We start from the raw sequence: 24,234 nt of genomic DNA on the forward strand, positions 1-24,234 counted from the left end.
CAATATCTAAACCATGTTTTGGCTCTACACTCCATCAATATGACATGAACCATGCAAGAATCAACTCAAAACATGAACAAGAAGACAATGGAGCTACCTTTAGTCTTGTAGTTCAAGAAGGGAGCTCAAATATGCAATCACTTCAACAATTTCTTCAATTACCAAGCAATTTACAAGCAAAATTGAGATGAACTCCACTCCTCTAGTTTTTCTCTCTCTATGGTCGGCAATGAGAGGGGAAATGGCTGAGGAAATGTTGTCTTTGGCTCAAGTGTATGAGTGTATACAAGGCTTAAAGATGTGTGAGATAGTGGCCCACTCAAGGGCAAAACGGTAATTAAGTCCAACTCTTTAATTAGCTTAATTTATTCTAATTTAATCGTACCCAATCAATTTTCGGATAAATATACCATAAAATCACATTAATTCTGAGGATCATGGAACATCAATCGGTTTCTAATTCGGCCGCCGATATGGCCTTCAATTAGCAGTTTAAACATATAAGCATGAACAGATAATCATATAGTCAAACAGATAGAATGCAATTTAACTAACATATACTCAATCAATTCGGTTTCCAATTTCAGTCAGTCAGTTCAGTACTTTGATCAGTTCAATTATCAGTCATAATCAGTTCCATTTAGCAGTAATCGACGATTAACGGTAATCAATCAGTCATCAGTCGGTAAACAGTATGAGGGTTGTTACAGTCTCCCCTTCTTATAAAGAGTTTAGTCCTGTAAACTCGAGTTACCTTCATTTTGGAAGAAAACAGGATTCAGTGGAAACAGTTCAGGATATCGTTTGGCCATGTCATCTTCCCTTTCCCAAGTGGCATACACGCCACCGTGGTTCTGCCAGTCAACTTTTACTAGCGGGATCTCTTTGTTCCTCAGTTTCTTGATCCGTCGGTTTACAATCTGTATAGGCCGTTCCTCGTAAGTGTAGTCATCACTCAACACTATCCGAGTAGGCTCAATCACATGGAGGGGATCCCGGAGGTAGTCTCTCAACATGGAAATGTGGAAGACGTTATGCATATGCTCCATTTCAGGAGGGAGCGCAACTTGATACGCCACCGGATTAATTTTCTCAATAATCTCATACGGTCCGACGTATCTTGGTGCTAACTTGCCTTTGACTCCAAAACGAGTCTGGCCTTTCATTGGTGTCACTTTCACAAACACGTGATCACCCACTTCATACTCTCTGTCTCGTCTTCTAACATCTGCATAGTTTTTCTGTCTACTCTGTGCAGTTTTCAGTCTCTGTTGTATTAGTTTCACTTTCTCAGTTGTTTCATAAACAATCTCAGGCCCAAGCAAAGGCCCATCTCCAACTTCTGCCCAGCAAATCGGAGATCTACATTTTCTGCCATACAATGCCTCGAAAGGCGCCATACCAATACTCGAATGGTAGCTATTGTTGTAGGCGAATTCAACTAATGGCAGATGACTTTCCCAGTCTCCCTGAAAATCAAGGACACACATTCTCAGTAAATCCTCCAGAGTTTGGATGGTCCTTTCTGATTGGCCATCTGTCTGAGGATGGTAGGCACTACTCAGTCTCAGTTCAGTACCCAGTGCCGTCTGTAGGCTTTGCCAAAACCTCGATGTAAACTTCGAATCCATGTCAGAAACAATAGACACAGGCACTCCATGCAGTCTAACAATTTCATCAATATAGATGACAGCCAATTTGTCCGCATTATAAATCGTCTTGACAGGTAAGAAGTGAGCAGATTTGGTCAGTCTATCAACAATAACCCAAATTGAATCCATACCTTTTCTGGGGCGAGGTAATCCCACAATAAAATCCATGGTGATATGCTCCCATTTCCACTCTGGTATGGATAAAGGCTGCAATAAGCCTGCGGGTCGTTGATGTTCAGCTTTGACCTGTTGGCAATGAAGACATTTGGATACAAAATCAGCAATCTTTGCATCCTCATCCCATTCTAGGCATTCTTAGGCCTAGTTTAAGACATCTTAATGAGGATATAGATGTAGAACACACCGAGGCAAATTTAGGGATTTAATTATTACCTTTCCCATCTGTGAAACTTAGAGTGTGTTCAATCTGTTAACTGTTTAGGGTTGGCATTTCGAGGAGACGCTCTAGCCTACTGTAGCCCAGAACTCTGTGAGTAACAATTGTGTAAAGATATGTTCAACTGATTATCTTTGAATACTGAACTGAACTGTTTACTGAACTAGTATTACTGAATGAATGTATGTCCTTTATTTCTGAACTGTACTGTGGCATCCTTAGCACCTACTGTTTACTGTTACTGTTACAGAGATCTCTGTCGGTTCCCTCGTGGAGCCACTACTGTTTACTAACTGATGGCCATCATTACTGTTCGGTCTTTTAAGACCTACTGTTACTGATATGCTAATGGATGTACCACATATGACTGTTTACTGTATTGAGCAACTGAAATACTGATTGAAATGAACTGTTTTCATTACTGTAAGGACATTCATTCTAAACCCCTTTACGCTTTATGTTATTCACTGGGCTTTAGCTCACTGCCCATATATATATGTAGGTGTTCAGGCACCAGATCGGAGCTAGGAGCGTCAGGGTAACTCCAGTTTTGTCAAGCCAGCCTTTGTGCCTCACTGCGAGGTTCCGAGTTGCCATGCTATGGCTTGGGGGTGTTTTGTTTGTTTTCCCCCGCCTGTCTTCATACTGTCTAACTGTTCTGTATAGACTGAATGTTTACCGTACTGTTATCAGGGGATTAGGTCCCTGTACTGTGTGATTGTAAATTCTGTATAGACTGTACTGTTTGTGTATGTATGAATGCATGAAAAATCTTTTTGGCATACAGACTGTCACAGTTCATTGGACATTGTTTAATTACTGTATTGGCTTCCGCCAGGCCCTGTACTCTGTTTTACTGTGTTACTGTTAAGCAGGCCTTCGGTAATCTCGGATTACTGGCCGGTTACGGTGCTAAACCCATAGGGCCGGGTTTGGGTCGTGACAATGACGTACCTTTTAATGAAGACAATAATATTTCGTCTCCAAATATAATATTTTTAGAGAGAAAAATAAAATTTCGTCACCAATCTACATACATAATAAAAAAATTAGGTGACGAAATTATTTTTCATCATTATTTTTATTTTTTTGTCACCGAAGATTTTCCTGCTAATTTTTTTGGATGTCGCCAAAATTTTGAGAATTTTGTTAAGGAAAAAATTGGTCACCAATTATAAAATTATTAGTGACGAATATATTTTCGTCACCAATAATTTTTAATATTTTGATATCATTTGGTGAGAAAACTATTTTCGTGGTCAATAATTTTGTCTTTTGGTGAGGAAATAATTTTGTCACCAATTTCGGAAGGAAAATTAAGCGGCAATGAAAAACAAAATAGACTACTAATTTTTTCCCACCTTTTATCTATCTAGTTTCCTCTTCTTCTTCTTCTTCTTCTTCTTTTTTTTTTTTTTTTTTGTGACACCCTTTGTTAGTCTGTCGCAAAAGATTTTATTTTTGCTCATTCATGACGGTCCTTACACTCGTCACAAAAACTTAATTGATTCAAAACAAATACGAAAAATAAAAAATTCAATTTCTAAAAAATTAAATTTAACAAATTAAAACCAAACATTTTTTGAAAATATATATCCTTTATAATTGATCCATTATATGAAAATATATATCCTTTATAATTGATTAGAATGGTCCACAGATCTTTCCAAACAACAAATAAATGGCTGAGATCATTTTACACATTAGAAAGTTCCCACCCATCACACATGCGCAACATCTTCTTTTCTTCTTCTCTCTTTTGTGATTCACGCTCTGTCTCTGTCTCTCTCTCTCTCTCTCTCTCTCTCTCTTAGAACGATAAACACCTCATCGGCACAACCTTTGTGTCTCCTTCACTTCCCTGAATTCGGATCTTCTTCCCCAATAGACACCCACCCTCTTCACTATAGACGGTGCTCTTCATTTCCCTTACAACCTTTCGAAACTCATTGGCTTGGAAAAGACCTGCAATTTTGGTAAGGTTCTAAACCTAGAGTTTGTTTCTTTTCTTTTCTAAAACCCTTCCCTTCTTAAATTAGGGCATTTGATCAAACTCCTCCACATCTCCAACATTAACCGATTGAACTCCTTCCGTTCCTGTTTCCGTTGAGTTAGGGTTCCTTCCGTCCTTGTTCTTGTTAAATTTTTGCTCAATTTCTGCTCAATTCTTGTTCACTTGTTTGCTGTAGTGTTAAAATCAAAATCACTTTTGGTTCAGTTTTTTGTTTTTTTTATTTAATTATATATATATATATATATATATATTTAAAGATTGGCCCAAGCAGTATAAATGTTGACAAAAACTTTAGGTTTTTGGAGATTTGGTTTTTGGAGAAAATGGAAATTCATAATAGGTATTTGACTGATCTGTTGTAATGCCGACCTCACATCCATGGCGAAAATATTTCCTTGACAAAAACTTTCTCTGGTATAATGCTTTCTCTGGTTTATGTGCTTGGTTGACATAAAAACATTCAGAAAAAAACATAAGGAGATGCTGATTTGGAGGATGTGTGGAAAATGCAGTTCAATTTCTAGAGTATTAGGATAAGATGCCTATTGAATTGAAGAAGATTTTCTAGAAGCTGATTGAACATGAAAAGTAATGCTAGAAACAGAAAATAGCCACAGAAAAGCAATAGGGGATGCTGATTTTAAGTAGAAAAATGCATTTCCTATATCAGAACCCCTTTGATAACAAGTCCATCTAAATCAGAAAGCCACAACAAAAAAAAATCCAAAATTGAAGATAAAAGATGTGATAAGAACATGAAATTCAATCAAACCATGAAATCCAAAATGAAAATATAAGGCATTATACAAGAAAGAAAAATGAGGGGGGGAAAATTTGTATATGTATATTTTATATGTTTTTGTATACAGACAGATTCATCACCTCTCTCTCTCTCTCTCTCTCTCTCTCTCTCTCTCTCTCTCTACTTTATTTATTTTTTCCTGTTAATTATGTTATGTCAGAAATCAATCCTCTGTAGTCAAAGTTTAATTTTATAATCTCAATATATATATATATATATATATATAACCAATTTGTTATTAGGTTTTGGCATTTGGGGTAAAGAAGATTAGCTAAATCCAATAATTGTTCACTGAAGATTGGTATTTGATCAGAAGCATAGGTATGAGTTCTCTATTTCTTGTTCTTCCTAATCATGAAAATCCTAAATTGAGATATAACATTTCTGTTTCCAGAGTTTTAATATTTTTATTTGCTTACTCTGCCATAGATCTATCTTCATAACCTATATTCCATAAATGTGTGTTTGTGTATGTATGTATATACAGTGTTTGGATCTGGGAATTAGGTATCCATCCTCTGAGCTAGTCTTTAACATGTCTTAATCAATTAGATGCAGCTTATCAAGGATTGTTATTTATAGAGTGAAATGGTTTGGAAATTCATAAGTAGTGTTCCAATTATTTGGACTATTGCTTAAAAGAAGATAACAATATATATATCCAGAGTAAACTACTGTGATGCATTTGGTCCCAAATCCATGTATGTGCAATAAAACCATCAGTTTTCCTTGTAAATTTGTAAATTAGAAAACTAGATTTGTAATAAGATTTATAATATAAAAAATAAAAATAAAAATGAGTGATTTTTTAACATTTTATGGATCTATATTATCACAATTAATTATAGGTTCATATGTGTGCATACACATGTTTGTATGCTTGAATTTCGAGAGCAAAATACTCTTGAAGCTTGCATGAGAATGTTTCTATGCTTGAAATTTATATTTACATATATTGTATTGTCCTCACCTTATTTTTACATGTTGGATTATTATTAGTCGTATGGATGGTCTTCATCTTTGTTAAAAGTAGTTACAAGAAAAAGGCCATAGCAGCTTCAGGACAGTAGTCAGTAAACATTTCCACTTTGGGAAATACACCTATATTAGCCATTTTAAGATTTTGTTTCTTTTCTTAAGTAAAATGTTGGATTATATGGTAGAGGCAAAGGAACGAGACAAATATTTATCAAAATCAAAACATCGAGACTGTAGGACTAAAAGTCAAGAACCAAATGCTTGAGCAATCCTTAACATCCATGAAGCAACTTGTTGTGGGTACACTACAACAAATTTGGGATTTAAAGACGAAACAAATTTGTCCCAAAATGTATATATTTCGTCACCCAAACTACTTACGACGAACATTTTTCGTCACCCGTTTTGTCTTCAAAGGGTCATCGCTAAAGGATCATAGAGACGGAAAAAAAAATTCGTCATTGAAAATGATAAATTTGTGACGAATTTTTTTGTCTCCAATACACTTTGTTGGGAACATACTTGTAAGTAATTAGCGACAAAATATTTTGTCATTAAAGAAGAAATTAGAAACAAAAGTATTTCGTCATAAATATAAGAAATAGAGATGAAATAATTTTGTCACGTTTAATATAAACGAAGACGAAATTTTTTTGTCAAAGAAGCTACCAATAGAGACAAAAACAAATTCATCATTAAACATGATAAATTTGTGACGAATTTTTTTGTCTCCAATACACTCTGTTGGGAATATACTTGCAAGTAATTAGCGACAAAATATTTTGTCATTGAAGAAGAAATTAGAGACAAAAGTATTTTGTCATAAATACAAGAAATAGAGACGAAATAATTTTGTCACGTTTAATATAAACGAAGACAAAAAAAAAATTGTCAAAGAAGCTGCCAATAGAGACAAAAACAAATTCATCATTAAAAATGATAAATTTGTGACGAATTTTTTTTGTCTCCAATACACTTTGTTGGGAACATACTTATAAGTAATTAGCGACAAAATATTTTGTCATTAAAGGAGAAATTAGAGACAAAAGTATTTTGTCATAAATATAAGAAATAGAGACAAAATAATTTTGTCACGTTTAATATAAACGAAGACGAAAATTTTTTGTCAAAGAAGCTACCAATAGAGATAAAAACAAATTCATCATTAAAAATGATGGAATAATGTCAAAAAAAATTCGTCGCACATTGAGGGTAATAGTGACAAAATGTGACAATATTTTTTGTCATGACAAATTCATTTAGCGACGAAATAAAGAATTTATGACAAAATTAATCATCCACCTAAGCCAAATAAGAGACAAAAAAACCTTCTTTAGGGATGAAAAATTTTGTCAATAATTTCATAATATTTTTTTCCACATTATATACCTATTTTATCAAAATCTAAATTTTAGTTCAACAAATATGACCCTGTTCATGTTGAAACCGGTTGAATATAACAATTCCATCACAACTTAACCTAACCTGTTATCAACACATTTACGAATTAACAAAATAAAAATATCTATTCATCATTACAAATAATTTCATCCTGATATAATAAAATAGTGAAATATCCACAAAATATCCAAAAGTTATAACTTGTTCAATTCCACCAAAAATCCAACAATAACTAGTGTAACTCCAAAAAGTATGTGTGTCCTTATCAAACAAAAATGAACATTCAAATAAATTACATCATTGTTGCACGTCAAAAATGCCACCCCAATCCAATCTGCAAAAAAATAAATTAAAAGTTTTAGTAATTAATCAATTATACAAAAGATTAAAAACATTAGTAACTCATCAATTTACAATTAGATCAATTATACAATTTATCCCTGTAACAGACTTTTTTTTTAGATTATGAGAACAAAAAATTAATTTTAAGGCTAATTCACAAATGGTGCATCCCATTAATGTGCCGTAAGTTCATACAACTTATATTGGTCCCTCCTAAGGTGTTTCTATTGATTTTTGTACAAATCTGTAATTGTGTGATAATTTAGCATTTCAACAGCCTTTTTTCAAGCTTTAAGTATAGAGAAAAAAATATATTTTTTAGACTAATTCACAATTTATACATCATGTGCACCTGCACAAATTGGATGTCATATGCATGTTTCTATTACTTCCTAATTCTTCAAACATGTATTCTTTTATAAAATTTGTTATATTAAAGTTAATATACTTTACCAAGAAGTATGTTGTCACGCCCCCAAACCGCCCCTAGTAGTTTGGTGCCGTGATGGCCAGTAACCCGAGGTTACCGAAGGCCGTCTTACAAAAATCACACACAATCTGAGTATAAAATATGGGGCTTACAAGTGCGGAAGCAATATATATACATATACAAAATCTGAATAGTTCATGAGAGCTGTGCATAAGTCCAGTAGAATGGCATACATCAAACATCTTTACAAGTCTTACAACTTAAATACAAGGATGAAATGAAATACAAAACATATCTTGACCAAAAGGCTTCTCAAGCCGACATATACAAGTGCAAATGAAAAATAAGCCGAGAAGCATGATCTTCAAGACGATGCAAAACACAAATCCAAAACATGTCGGCTATGCGCCCAAAACACATCGGCATTCACGTCTAGGCCTCAATGCCTTCTTGTTCATCACCTACATATATATAGAGAGGGTGAGCTTGGATACTCAGTGAATGATATTAGAAATAAAGGTTTGCATGATTGATATCCAAGATTTCTTTCAAAACAATACGTAGCATACTTTACAATCAAGAGGGAAATCAAGTTCATTGCCGGCCTTTCAAGTTCTTTGGATGTTATTACATCTACTTAATACAAGAGGGTGATGACATTCCCAAGACAAGAGTGCAGTTGCATTATAGTCCCCTGCAACTAAGGACTTTCAAGACAAGTTGTGCTGCGAAAGTTTAGAGTCCTCTAGCACTAAGGACTGTCAAGACAAGCTGTGCTGCGAAAGTTTATAGTCCTCTAGCACTAAGGACTGTCAAGACAAGTTGTGCTGCGAAAGTTTATAGTCCTCTAGCACTAAGGACTGTCAAGACGAGTCATCAAAACAAGATAGCATTTGATATACAAAATAGGGATAGTCATTCATGCTAGATCAAGTACTTTTCAAAACAAGGCAAGACGAGATTTATGAAAGCAAGTGTAACATAGCTTTATTAAAAATACCACTCACATCGTTTCTTCACACGTCGGGGTCGAGACAAGCCCAAGTCCTACAACACATGGCAAAGCCTATTGAATGCGCTTTCAAACAAGTCTCTCATGCACACAAATGTTTTCGGAAAACATGCTGGGCACCAACCAGGTCTAGGCCGAGGTTCCACACCTCCTTGCCGAGGTGTGTTCCCGAGGGCCACATGCAAGGTAAAGAGGTCGGGAAACTCTGGGTTTCCCTCTGTTGATGAACATGAAGAACATGAGTGTGAAAACATGAAAAATACGAATGTTTGATCATAATCTGCCATCACAAATCTGGGGTTTTCGTGCTATGAGTTTGAAGACATGGACCTGGGTACCCGTAGTTGAAAAATCATGCAAGAACAAACACAAAACTTGAGTCTAGGCGAAAAGCTTTCGGATCAAAACAAGACTTTCTTGAAGAACACATGAATGTCATTTTCTCTTTCTAGAATCGAGCTTCAAAACGATGCATGGCTTACAAATCATTTTCAATCATGCAATGCAATAACATAAACATAAAGAACATCATGAGCGAATCAAGAATCTAACCTTAGAACACGGATCTAACGGTTCGATCTCTAGGAATCAAGCTTGAAGATCTACTTCTCTCTCAAGAACTCTTCTCCCTCTTCTAGAGCTTCTCTCTCTCTACAAGGCAAGTTTATGATACCAAATGATAGTTTTCTATACCCGGTTCTGGGGTTAACCCTCTGCTGAGACACGTGGCGGCGACTGGTTGGGTTCATCCTGAAAAGGTGGCTGACAGGCCAGACAAAGCATGGTGGGAGGGTGTTCAACAAGCAAAGCGGTATGGGCTTTCTGACAGACTATGACATCGGCTAACAACAAGGCATATCTAACAAGCTACACGGAGTGGCACTCCGGCAAGGGGTGACATCGGCTAACAAAGACTTCGGTGACTAAGGTGACAATGACCTCGGCTAGGAAGGACAACACTTGACTAAGCTGTGCCACATCTTGGCCTAGATGCGCCACACCTCGGCCTAGGTCATACCACTTCCAGGACGAGATCACTTGGGTGCAAGGTAACATCTCGGCTAATGTGGTCAAGGCAAGGACTGAGGTCGACAAGGGTTCCAAGATACTATTACTAGACTAAGGATGACCTCGGCATTGGAATAACATCGGCTAGTATAACTCGGGCAAGGCGTAACCTAAGTTTCACATCAAGGAAGGAATAAGACAAGCATACTACACTTAGACAAATCACAAGGCTTCAAAACAAGGCATGGATCACATTAACTCAAACGAAACAAATCACAACACACACATGCAAGCTAAACAAGTCATAATCATACAGATGCTCATGAACATGATGAGAACATGAAATGTGGGTCACTACAGTCTACCCTCCTTAAGGAAGTTTGGTCCCCAAACTTAAGTTACCTTGTCCTACGAATAACTCCGGGTAACGGATTTTCATCTCTTCTTCCTTTTCCCATGTGGCCTCCGCGCCATTATGTTTCTCCCATTCGATTTTCACCATTGATATCGACTTGTTTCTCAACTGCCTCACTTGTCTGTCGATAATTCTCATCGGCTTCTCTTCGTAGCCCAAGTCTTCATTAACTACAACCCCGAAGTAATCTATTACATGCAGTGGGTCTCGGATATATTTTCTCAGCATCGAAACATGGAACACGCTGTGGACTTGGCTCAAATCTGGCGGCAAAGCGAGTCTGTAAGCAACGGTGTTAACTTTCTCAAGAATTTCAAACGGCCCAATATATCGGGGTGCAAGTTTACCCTTCTTCCCAAATCTCGAAACTCCTGTCATCGGCGAGACCTTCAAAAATACATGATCCCCAATTTCAAATTCTAACTCCCTCCTTCTTTGGTCGGCATAACACTTCTGTCGACTCTGTGCAGTTTTAATCCTCTGCTGAATGAGTTTGATCTTTTCAGTTGTCATATGAACCAACTCGGGGCCAATTAGAGCTTTGTCTCCTACTTCAGTCCAACATATCGGCGATTTACACTCCCTTCCATACAAAGCTTCATACGGCGCCATGCCTATGCTGGCTTGATAACTGTTGTTGTACGCGAACTCTACTAGTGGCAAATGCGATTCCCAACTTCCCTGGAAGTCCAACACGCACAGTCTGAGCATGTCTTCGAGTGTCTGAATCGTTCTTTCTGTCTGTCCGTCGGTCTGGGGGTGAAAGGCTGTGCTAAATCTCAACTCTGTTCCCAAGGCTCCTTGTAGACTCTGCCAAAATCTAGAAACGAACTTCGGGTCTCGGTCTGACACAATGGACATCGGCACCCCATGAAGCCTAACGATCTCATTCATGTACAATTCGGCAAGTCGGTTGGCATTGAATGTAGTCTTGACCGGCAAAAAGTGAGCTGACTTAGTAAACCTGTCAACTATAACCCAAATGGAATCCATACCTCTTTGCGTCCTCGGCAAACCCACTACGAAATCCATGGAGATGTGCTCCCATTTCCACTCAGGAATTGACAAGGGTTGAAGAAGTCCTGCTGGCCTCTGGTGTTCTGCCTTCACTTGCTGACAACACAGACACTGAGATACAAACTCGGCTATCTCTCTTTTCATGTTTGGCCACCAAAAGGTCCGCTTTACGTCCCGATACATCTTGGTGCTCCCTGGATGAATGGCAAATTTGGAACTATGGGCCTCTTGCAAAATCTTCCTTTTTAACTCTGGTACGTCGGCTACACACAATCTTCCTTCGAACCTAAGCACCTGATTTTCCACTGTGTAACCTGGCCTCGGCTTGGAGACGAATTCATCAATTACCCTTCTCAGGGACTTATCTTCCATCTGCCTGTTCTTCACTTCCTCAACGATGGTCGGTTCCGCTGAGACCGTTGCCAGACACGCCAAACTTCCGACTAGTTTTCTGCTTAATGCGTCGGCTACGGAGTTTGCCTTACCTGGGTGATACTGAATCTGCATGTCGTAGTCCTTCAACAGCTCGAGCCATCTTCTCTGCCTCATATTTAACTCTTTCTGGGTGAACAAGTATTTCAGACTCTTGTGGTCGGTGAAAACTTGGCAAGATGTTCCGTACAGGTAATGACGCCAGATCTTCAGAGCAAAAACCACGGCAGCTAACTCCAGGTCATGGGTAGGATAATTCTTTTCATTGGGCTTCAACTGACGAGACGCGTACGCTATGACTTTACCTTTTTGCATTAAAACGCAACCCAAACCTTTGTGTGAAGCATCGCTGTAAATCTGAAATTCTTCATTAGCTGATGGTAGTACCAGAACTGGTGCTGTAACTAACCTCGTCTTCAGCTCCTGGAAAGCTGATTCTCTTTCGTCGGTCCATTCATAAGCTGCTCCTTTCTTCGTTAGTTGTGTCAATGGCACTGCAATCCTCGAGAAATCCTTCACAAACTTTCTGTAATAACCTGCCAAACCCAGGAAACTACGAACCTCGGACACGTTGGTCGGCGTCGGCCAATTCACAACGGCTTCAATCTTACTGGGGTCAACTGATATACCGTCTTCATTAATCACATGTCCTAGAAACGAAATGCTGGAAAGCCAAAACTCGCATTTACTTAACTTGGCGTACAACTCCTCATTTCTCAAGGTTTGCAGGGCAAGTCTCAGATGATTCTCGTGCTCACTCGCACTCCCGGAATAGATCAATATGTCGTCGATGAAAATAATGACAAACTCATCCAGGTACGGCTTAAAGACTCTGTTCATCAAGTCCATGAATGCTGCTGGGGCATTGGTTACTCCGAAGGGCATTACCAAAAATTCGTAGTGGCCATATCTTGTCCGAAAAGCGGTTTTCTCAATGTCCTCGGCTTTAACCTTCAACTGGTGGTAGCCTGACCTAAGGTCAATCTTGGAAAAGACTCGTGCTCCTCGTAGTTGATCAAGCAAATCATCGATTCTTGGCAATGGGTATTTGTTCTTAATGGTCACCTTATTAAGTTCTCTGTAGTCAATGCAAAGACGAAGGGTGCCGTCCTTTTTCCTAACAAATAGAACGGGTGCTCCCCACGGTGAAGTGCTCGGCCTGACGAATCCCTTATCCAACAATTCCTGTAGTTGCGATTTCAGTACTCTAAGTTCAGCTGGAGCCATTCTGTAGGGTGTTTTGGAGATAGGTTGTGTTCCTGGCAAGACGTCTACAGTAAACTCTATTTCTCTATCGATAAGGTGGCCAGGCAACTCATTTGGAAAGACGTCGGGGAATTCCTCAACAACGGGTATGTCGGCTAACTCAACATTTCCATTCAGATCACTTAGTATACTGCATAAATAACCCTTACATCCTTTTTGGATCAACTTGTAGGCCTTCATGGATGAGATTAAGTAAGGTGGGGGTACTACTCCTTTACCCTGGAAAATGACCTCGGCTTGACTTGGGGTCTTCAATGTGACGTTCTTAGTAACACAATTAATGGATGCATGATTCGCCACTAACCAATCCATTCCCAATATAACATCGAAGTGAGTCATGTTTAATGGCATCAAATCAACTAACAATTCTATACTCTCAATCATAGCAATACACGCCCTATAAATGGATGTAACAATCATATTTCTCCCAGATGGGGTAGACACAGATAATACATAATCAAGGGGTTCTAATTCTCTATCCAACTTCTCGGCGAATATAGTGGACACAAATGAATGCGTAGAACCCGAATCAATCAGTACGTATGCATCTTGAGAACAAATTGAGAGGGTACCTGACACTACCGCCTCGGCATTCTGGGCGTCTCCTGGTACTAATGCAAAAACTCTGCCTTGCCTCGCCTGTATTCCCCCGACGTTATTCTTCTGTGCAGAGCCTGAGGCGCTTCCATTCCTCCTCCCATCATCGGTCCTTGTTTTCGGGCAGTCCTTCACGCGATGGCCTATCTCGCCACACTCATAACAAGCTCCTGTTGCCCAACGACAAACCCCGAAATGTAGCTTTCCACAACTCGCGCACATCGGCTTAACGTTACCCTCTTGATTGGAGTTGCTGGAATTGTCCGTACTTATCTTCTTCTTGGCATTGAACGGAACTCGGCGATTATCATAACTCTGTCTCTTCCTCTGACCCTCACCTGAACTCTGGTATCGGTTCAAGTTAGCTTCAGCCAGGATGGCCTTGTCCAGTACTCCGGCGTACGTCGGCATATTGAGCATATTGACCCGATCTTGTATCGGTCCACGCAACCCACTTTCGAACTTCCTCGCCTTTCGGTACTCGTCGTCAACCATATGAGGCGCATATCTCGCTAGTTCAGTAAAGGCACGATCGTATTCTGCGACCGTCTTGTTCCCTTGGACCAGATTCTGAAACTCCGTGGTCTTTCGGTCTCGGACACTGAGGGGGAAATGCTTGTTGTAGAACAACTCCAAAAATTTTGCCCAAGTCAAACCCGGATTGCTTTCTCGGGCCATCATCCACCACCTACGAGCATCGTCGTCTAATGTGAATGCTGCCAGAGATACCTTCTGGGCGTCTGTACTGGGGAAAACTTCAAACAACTTCTCCATCTCTAAAACCCATGCCTCGGCTTTCATTGGTTCTATGCCTCCCTGAAATCTCGGCGGTTTCATCTTCTTGAACTCTCTGATTAGAGTTATCGTGTCGTTCCCATACAAAGCTTGCTGCGGAGGCACTTGTGGCACCGGAGGGGGTGGAGCTGCATATCGGCCATTCGTCTGTTCGGCATGCATAGAAGTGGCACCAGTATCCTGCGGCCTAGGTTGCCTCTGCTCACGAACCAAGCCTTCGACTAACCTTTCCAATCTCTCCAACCTGTCTTCCGATCGATCTCGGCCAACCGGGGGTCTACCTCTCCTCATGATGCTAGGGGGGGGATGCAAGATGAGACTTTAAAACAACTAAACAGATAACACATATGCAAGTAACGAGCGTCTAGGCCAAAACGATGCACACATAGTCAAGCAGCAAGCAATATGATGCAAATCTTAACTTTCTTCTAAGGGAAATCCTAGGCTCTCTAGAACTCAAGGTGTGTGATTAACGTACTACAAGGATCTTGTGCTCTGATACCAATCTGTCACGCCCCCAAACCGCCCCTAGTAGTTTGGTGCCGTGATGGCCAGTAACCCGAGGTTACCGAAGGCCGTCTTACAAAAATCACACACAATCCGAGTATAAAATATGGGGCTTACAAGTGCGGAAGCAATATATATACATATACAAAATCTGAATAGTTCATGAGAGCTGTGCATAAGTCCAGTAGAATGGCATACATCAAACATCTTTACAAGTCTTACAACTTAAATACAAGGATGAAATGAAATACAAAACATATCTTGACCAAAAGGCTTCTCAAGCCGACATATACAAGTGCAAATGAAAAATAAGCCGAGAAGCATGATCTTCAAGACGATGCAAAACACAAATCCAAAACATGTCGGCTATGCGCCCAAAACACATCGGCATTCACGTCTAGGCCTCAATGCCTTCTTGTTCATCACCTACATATATATAGAGAGGGTGAGCTTGGATACTCAGTGAATGATATTAGAAATAAAGGTTTGCATGATTGATATCCAAGATTTCTTTCAAAACAATACGTAGCATACTTTACAATCAAGAGGGAAATCAAGTTCATTGCCGGCCTTTCAAGTTCTTTGGATGTTATTACATCTACTTAATACAAGAGGGTGATGACATTCCCAAGACAAGAGTGCAGTTGCATTATAGTCCCCTGCAACTAAGGACTTTCAAGACAAGCTGTGCTGCGAAAGTTTAGAGTCCTCTAGCACTAAGGACTGTCAAGACAAGCTGTGCTGCGAAAGTTTATAGTCCTCTAGCACTAAGGACTGTCAAGACAAGCTGTACTGCGAAAGTTTATAGTCCTCTAGCACTAAGGACTGTCAAGACGAGTCATCAAAACAAGATAGCATTTGATATACAAAATAGGGATAGTCATTCATGCTAGATCAAGTACTTTTCAAAACAAGGCAAGACGAGATTTATGAAAGCAAGTGTAACATAGCTTTATTAAAAATACCACTCACATCGTTTCTTCACACGTCGGGGTCGAGACAAGCCCAAGTCCTACAACACATGGCAAAGCCTATTGAATGCGCTTTCAAACAAGTCTCTCATGCACACAAATGTTTTCGGAAAACATGCTGGGCACCAACCAGGTCTAGGCCGAGGTTCCACACCTCCTTGCCGAGGTGTGTTCCCGAGGGCCACATGCAAGGTAAAGAGGTCGGGAAACTCTGGGTTTCCCTCTGTTGATGAACATGAAGAACATGAGTGTGAAAACATGAAAAATACGAATGTTTGATCATAATCTGCCATCACAAATCTGGGGTTTTCGTGCTATGAGTTTGAAGACATGGACCTGGGTACCCGTAGTTGAAAAATCATGCAAGAACAAACACAAAACTTGAGTCTAGGCGAAAAGCTTTCGGATCAAAACAAGACTTTCTTGAAGAACACATGAATGTCATTTTCTCTTTCTAGAATCGAGCTTCAAAACGATGCATGGCTTACAAATCATTTTCAATCATGCAATGCAATAACATAAACATAAAGAACATCATGAGCGAATCAAGAATCTAACCTTAGAACACGGATCTAACGGTTCGATCTCTAGGAATCAAGCTTGAAGATCTACTTCTCTCTCAAGAACTCTTCTCCCTCTTCTAGAGCTTCTCTCTCTCTACAAGGCAAGTTTATGATACCAAATGATAGTTTTCTATACCCGGTTCTGGGGTTAACCCTCTGCTGAGACACGTGGCGGCAACTGGTTGGGTTCATCCTGAAAAGGTGGCTGACAGGCCAGACAAAGCATGGTGGGAGGGTGTTCAACAAGCAAAGCGGTATGGGCTTTCTGACAGACTATGACATCGGCTAACAACAAGGCATATCTAACAAGCTACACGGAGTGGCACTCCGGCAAGGGGTGACATCGGCTAACAAAGACTTCGGCGACTAAGGTGACAATGACCTCGGCTAGGAAGGACAACACTTGACTAAGCTGTGCCACATCTTGGCCTAGATGCGCCACACCTCGGCCTAGGTCATACCACTTCCAGGACGAGATCACTTGGGTGCAAGGTAACATCTCGGCTAATGTGGTCAAGGCAAGGACTGAGGTCGACAAGGGTTCCAAGATACTATTACTAGACTAAGGATGACCTCGGCATTGGAATAACATCGGCTAGTATAACTCGGGCAAGGCGTAACCTAAGTTTCACATCAAGGAAGGAATAAGACAAGCATACTACACTTAGACAAATCACAAGGCTTCAAAACAAGGCATGGATCACATTAACTCAAACGAAACAAATCACAACACACACATGCAAGCTAAACAAGTCATAATCATACAGATGCTCATGAACACGATGAGAACATGAAATGTGGGTCACTACATATGTCCACTTGTGGATGAGTCCCCTCCACTTCCAAAGTGTCCAATGAATCCTTTGGTCCTCAAAAAGTTGGCAACATCAGCCATTATCTCCCCTTGCTTCTTTTTACCCTCTTCAAGATCTTCTATTTTATTGTTCTGCATTTGTATTTGTTCCTTTTGTGTCTCTATTTGCATCTCAAGGCGCTTCACATAATCATTTGTTTCAGCATATATGGTAGTGGCTCTCCTAATAGAGGATGAAGGTCTCATGCCAAGTCCCTTCACATAGCCAGACCTTGGCTTTAGGACTTTGATTGATAGCTCTTCTGCAGTCAAAGGGGTTGATCCCGGCTGTGAGAGGTGATCAGCCTGTGTCTGTATCATGTTTTCCTTATCAAATATAAAAAAAATTAAATAATTATTAGAAAATTAAATAAGATTATAACAAATAGTATTCTAAAATTTTGTTAATAAAAATTGCAATATATACTCACATAATTACACTGAGCTTGAGATAAGATCCACTCAAGTGTTTTCTCATTATAGTGAGTTTCCTTGTACAACTCTGTTAGATTAGGTAGCATCTTCTTTTCTCGTGCCTAATTCGATAGACCAAATATTCAATAAATAAAGCTAAGAATCTAATATAATTCTGAAAGTGCAAGGATACGTACCAGTTTTTCTACTCTAACAGGGATTGACCTAGAACCACACCTATGTTTTGTATACATCCTTTCTCTGTTCGCGATGTTGGCCTTTGATTGTTCCTATAAGGAAGAATGACCAATATAACAATGAAATGCATCATTAGTAAGACAAATATGTTGGCTTTTGATTGTTCCTGTAAGGAATAATGAACCAATATAACAATGAAATGTATCACTAGTAAAACAAATTTAATGGTTGATAATAAAGAAATTGCATTGTTCCTCTCTATCATTTTCCTATATATCATTTCAACTTAAAAGATATTTCAAATTATTCACTAGTTTCATTCAATTCTGTGAAAAATAGATTAGAGGAGTTGTTGAGATTTCATCATAAGATGGTTTTTCTGGGTGAAAAAAAGAAAAACGAGTAATTTACACCGTTCACAAATAGGGGGCATATAAGCATGGGCAAGATAGATTGTGAAAAAATCCATTTACATTTCACAAGATATGGAACAATTACTGATACCAAACTCATAACCCTTTCTTTCTTCCGCAACTCTATCAAATCTAAAGTTCTGTCTCAATACCCTATATTAGTTACTTAGCTAGTTGCTTACCATTATCATGAAACTTCAGACCAAACCCAAGAACAAACAGAAAATTAATACAATCATAAAAACTGAAATCTTAGTTCTTTATTCTATGATGTGAAAGATGCACTTTAAGGAACCATAAATTAATCTCCTATTATGCGAGCCTTCCAATCCATGTTTAATAGTTTCCCTTTCTCATTTTTCCACTTATTTGGTTTTTATTATGTTCCACTTACATGCCTAGAAGATAAAGGGAAAAGAATACATATGGAATTTCACAGCAAATTGATTGCGTTCTTTCTAGTTGTTTTAGAATCTCTCCCTATTCTAATCAAATTCTTTCTTCGCTAATATAATAAAAAAGATGAAAATGTTACCAGAAATTCTTTAGTGTTCCACTTTTTATCAATAAGATCTATCCACTTGGTAGGATTGACATTCTTCGGTGGGTGGTTTCTTGCATACTCCTCCCCTTTAGCCTCCTTCAGCTCCATGAATTGTTTGTACAGCCTATAGGTATGGTTACTCAATCTCCGACCAAATTTTGTGTTCATTGCCTTCTCTATATCAACAAGGTCTCCTTGTAAATCAAATTGATCCTGCAAAAAATAGATAAGTCATAGATAATTCTTATAAAAAATAAAATAATTGCAATAAATAATTAAGATTTCTAACCTATTATAAAAATGAATAAAATCTCCTATAAGTAGACAACGAACTTACATTCAAGCGTTGAAACATCGCCTCCTTAACAAAGGCATCAACATACTTCCACCTACGAACACTTGGATCTGGTAAACGAGTTCGCACTTCTACACCAATCTTTGAGGCTAGTTTTGAGGCATAGTCCCCTACCGGTGCACGAAATTCTGGAGGGATAGGCACCCTAAGCTTTCCATCTCTATCAACAAGGCCTTGAACCTCTTTGCCTCGAGTCGGGCCACGAGCACGCTTAGCAGCTGATATTGTGAAGCCATAATATTAAAATAGTATGTGAACAAATTTAATTAAGATCTCAAATCAATGTAAATAAAGAGTGTGTCTTACCAATAGTATTACCAGCAGTCACCTCAAGTTGAGGCTCCACATTGAGAGGTGGTGGCGGATTGTTAGTCACCTCAGGACATGAAGAGGTATCCCCCTCTTCTAATGCGTGGGTTAATGCCTCATAATGAGATTGTGAATGGGCTCTCGATGGTATCTGTAACAGCTGAATAACATAATAAAATATGAATATATGTACAAAGATATACATGTCTATGTGTGTATGAATTGAAAGTAACAAGAAAGAATATATTTCACAATGCATAAATGTATAGTACCTCATGCTCAAACGAATCATAGGATTCAGTGTCACTGCCATCTTCAGCCTCTGACGGTCGATAATCATCGTCATTTTCCTCAATTGGTATTTATTTTTCCTTCCTCAATTTCTTATGTTGAACCGTAGCCTTCAAACAAGTTGTTATATTCTTCACTCTTAGAGCATTCATTCTCTCACGGTTTTTATTAATATTCTTCATTCTTTGTTTCTCGTAGTTCGTTACCTTCTTAGTTGCGGTACTTGGTTTGGTCAATTGCTTTTTTGTAGTGTCCATTTTTCCCAACTATAAAGCATAATTGAACATTTTTTTGGTGGATACGCATAATTGAACATTAGATGTAAAGAAAAGATAATTATATATTTCTATACATAAACCATAAAGCAACAACAATCTCAACAAGTGGATATGTCATATAGGCTCTAAATCATTGAAATATGGCTAGAGTGATATGGATGATTTTTGTTTTTACCATTTACTTATCATAGAACAAATTAATTACAAAGCCATCAGACACACAATATGACCAATCACTGATAAACCTACATAACAATGGATGAACCCCACAACTGAAATTCAACTACATTAATTAAGAACAATGTTCATATAGAAAGTGCACAATAACTACAAATCCTAGTCTACATCAAGATCCATATCGTAATCCACATCAGGTTCGTCACACTCTTCATTTTGTTTGTCAGCTCTATTCTCTATCATTGTTTCATCAGATGACCTAACCCTTGTAACAACTTCTACTTGAACACCATCTCTATAACATTGAACATTAGGGCCGATGTCAATTGGAACAACATCAGTAATATTTTCTTGTTGGAACACATCGTTTTCTTCTGGTTCATGTAATGATTCTCCATCACCTACCTCTGGTACATCAAAGACACCCTTATGTTGCACTCGTTGAATGACTTGCCAAGGTTGTCCCCATTTGGTATCATTTAGGTAAAAGACTTGCTTAGCGTGGCTAGGCAAGATGAAAGGGTCGTGTTGATACCACCGACTTGTGACATCAATACTTGTGCAATAATCATCAGTTCGCAATGTTCTACTTCGACCTGTGTTTCCTGTGTCGTACCATTCACACTGGAACAATACAACTTTGTTATGACACATGTACTCCAATTCCCAAACATTGCACAAGTGACCATAAAATTCATGCGTCACTCCCTCATGATCCCCTTCCGTAAGCACACCATTATTCAGACTCTTACGGCAATTGTCTACTTCTCTTGTACGAAACCGTACGCCATTGATTATGCAACCTGAGTACTCTTTTACTAGCAAGTTTGGGCCATTTGCTAACGACCATAAATCATTGGTTGCTTCTGGTGACTTTTCTTCTCTCAATATATTTATCTACATTCACATATAACGTACATTAAGATAGTAAAAATAAATTAATAAATGATCAAATCTTATACAAATTTTTAATCATGTCTTAAAATTGAAAATGCCTTACCCGCTCTTTGAACCACTTTGGAAACTCTTGTTGTTGTATATGGGTTATGCCTTGGTCAGATGGAGTCCGTAATAGATTTTTGTGTATCCTACTCAAAAGTGTAACGCCCTCAAAATAATGACATTGAACCCAACGATATAAACCTACATTTATATATAAAAGATCTACATTCTTCAATTCAGCAAAGTATTTCATTATAAAAGTATTACATTTTAACAACAAAAGCAAATGCCCTACGGGCTTACAGCTTTCCAAGTTAACACTTGGTTACAAAAGAGAGTTCTAACTCAATTACACATTAAGCCCTTGGCTTGAATTTACACGTAATACATCCAAAAAGAAATAAGACAACAAAAGTCTGTCCGTCTCTAGCCTCCCAAGCTATGTCCTTGGAGGTGGCATGCTACCTGTACCTGAAAATGATGTTCCCATATAGGGTGAGCCACAGCCCAGTAGAAATATACTAAACCAACTATGAACAATGACTAAGAAATTAGCAATTGATAGATGGTCAACACTGACACTTCCATTTACATCTTATTACGTTTCCATGACGGTTAAGTCTAGGTTACAATTCACCTTCCATTTCTTATTCAACTTTGAGTTTAGAAACAAGGCTCAATACTCTGGCCAAAACATTTAATGGGATTATAGTTCATCACTAGAATATTTTCGAAATTTGAGGTGGATACACATTTTGGTGTTGTACCAATAACACATAAACTACTTCCATACTTCACAAACGATGATGACATACATTTTAGTGCTATATCAAATCAAACAAACTTTTCAATAGATAAGCATATGAGCTATATCACTACCACAACATATGAGCTATATCAATACTTCAACAAATAAGCATATGAGCTATATTCAATACTACAACAGATAAGCATATGAGCTATATCAATACTTCAACAAATAAGCATATGAGCTATATTCAATACTACAACAGATAAGCATATGAGCTGTATCAACATTCCAATAGATAAGCATATGAGCTGTATCAACACTTCAATAGATAAGCATATGAGCTGTATCAACACTTCAATAGATAAGCATATGAGCTGTATCAACACTTCAATAGATAAGCATATGAGCTGTATCAACATTCCAATAGATAAGCGTATGAGCTGTATCAACACTTCAATAGATAAGCATATGAGCTGTATCATCACTACGATGGGAGAGCATATGAGCTGCATCCCCGGGTTCATCCCCCATCTTCCCTTAACCATTAACCGGTTTAGAGGTACATCCCCCATCTTCCCCTAAACCGTGGAGTACATCCCCCATCTCCTCCCATACACAAGTAATGCATATAAACACAGAATCACATACGCAATCAATCAATACATAAAATTAATGTATTCTATCAACCGTCTACACATAATGCATATAAACACATTGGTCACATGCACAATCCACAGATACATAAAGTTAATGTATTCTATCAACCGTCATACTCTATGACACATCCAATTGATTAGTTTTAGTTTGCCTAATCATCATGCATTGTCTACAACAATCAACACTACCCTCCATCGGTAGCCCAAAGGAATTATTTCTAAGCAGGAAATAAATGCACAAATGGATAATATATCAACATTCTCAATTCAACTCCTCGTTTTCTTCAATTAATTATATGCATTAATTAATTAAACCAATAAGGGCAAATTACCATGATTCACAAAACAACCCTAAGGTTCTATTTCCATCAATGTCCCAACATTAATCTCATTTCTCTATGCCTAACATACAAATAGGTTTATATATCTAAAACCCCAACTTTTGTAAAATTACACAAAGGCCCAAACTTTCTCAAAATTACCCAACAACCCCCAACATATCAAAATGCTAATATTCAAAGACAAAGCTCATAAGATGGAGTAGGTTATCCCTACCTCAAATAATGGGACCCAACGAAGGAGGTGAAGAAACGGAAATGCTCCAAATTCTGAAATTTTCAGATTAAAAGATAGCCCTCGACGATTAACACAACTTTTGTAAATGCCCAAGGTGAGAAAACAACTCCTACTAGATCAATCCTAAGAGAGAAGTTAGGGTTTTAGTGAGAGGAACTCTCAAAATAGCTTTTTGGAAAAGTAAGAGAGAGAAAGGATGTTGAAAAGTGAACAAAAAAGTCAGATCTCGGCTTTATATAAAAGTCGCCCCACTCGAGCGCCAAACTCCTCGCTCTAGCGTCACTCACAGATCCCCGCTCGAGCGTCCAATTACCCGCTCGAGCGGCAGATGCACGCTTCCAGAACTTTTACAGACATGGTTCCCGCTCGAGCGTCAAACTCCCCGCTCGAGCGTCAGACACAAACTCCCGCTCGAGCGGCCAATCCTCCGCTCGAGCGTCTACCACTGTAGACGAAATACTGGATGGGTGATTTCCCCGCTCGAGCGCCAACAACCCCGCTCGAGCGGACAAGCAACAATAGAGTCCCGCTCGGGCGTCAAAAGCGCAGCTCAAGCGGAGAGACCAAAAAACTGGGCGAAGATTTTACGTTTTAAAACACAACCAACTTATTCCCAACTTGCCCAACACGACCCAAAGCTCGAACACAAAGAGGAAGGGATGGAAAGAGGATAAGACAACGGCACCCTTACGAAATCGAATCCGGATTATAGTCAAACACGAAAGGGAAAGCCGGGATCGCTATAAAAAGAATGTGATTATTATGCACTGCTAACTACATTAACAAAGCTAAGAATACACATATTTAAATGAAAATCATACTCTAGATACTTCTCTATCTTGGGGCTATTGTTCAACAAGAACCAATGAGCCATATCA

This window comes from Camellia sinensis, chromosome 6 (genome assembly GCF_055761805.1).
Source record: "Camellia sinensis isolate YWXY chromosome 6, ASM5576180v1, whole genome shotgun sequence".
Taxonomy (NCBI): domain Eukaryota; kingdom Viridiplantae; phylum Streptophyta; class Magnoliopsida; order Ericales; family Theaceae; genus Camellia; species Camellia sinensis.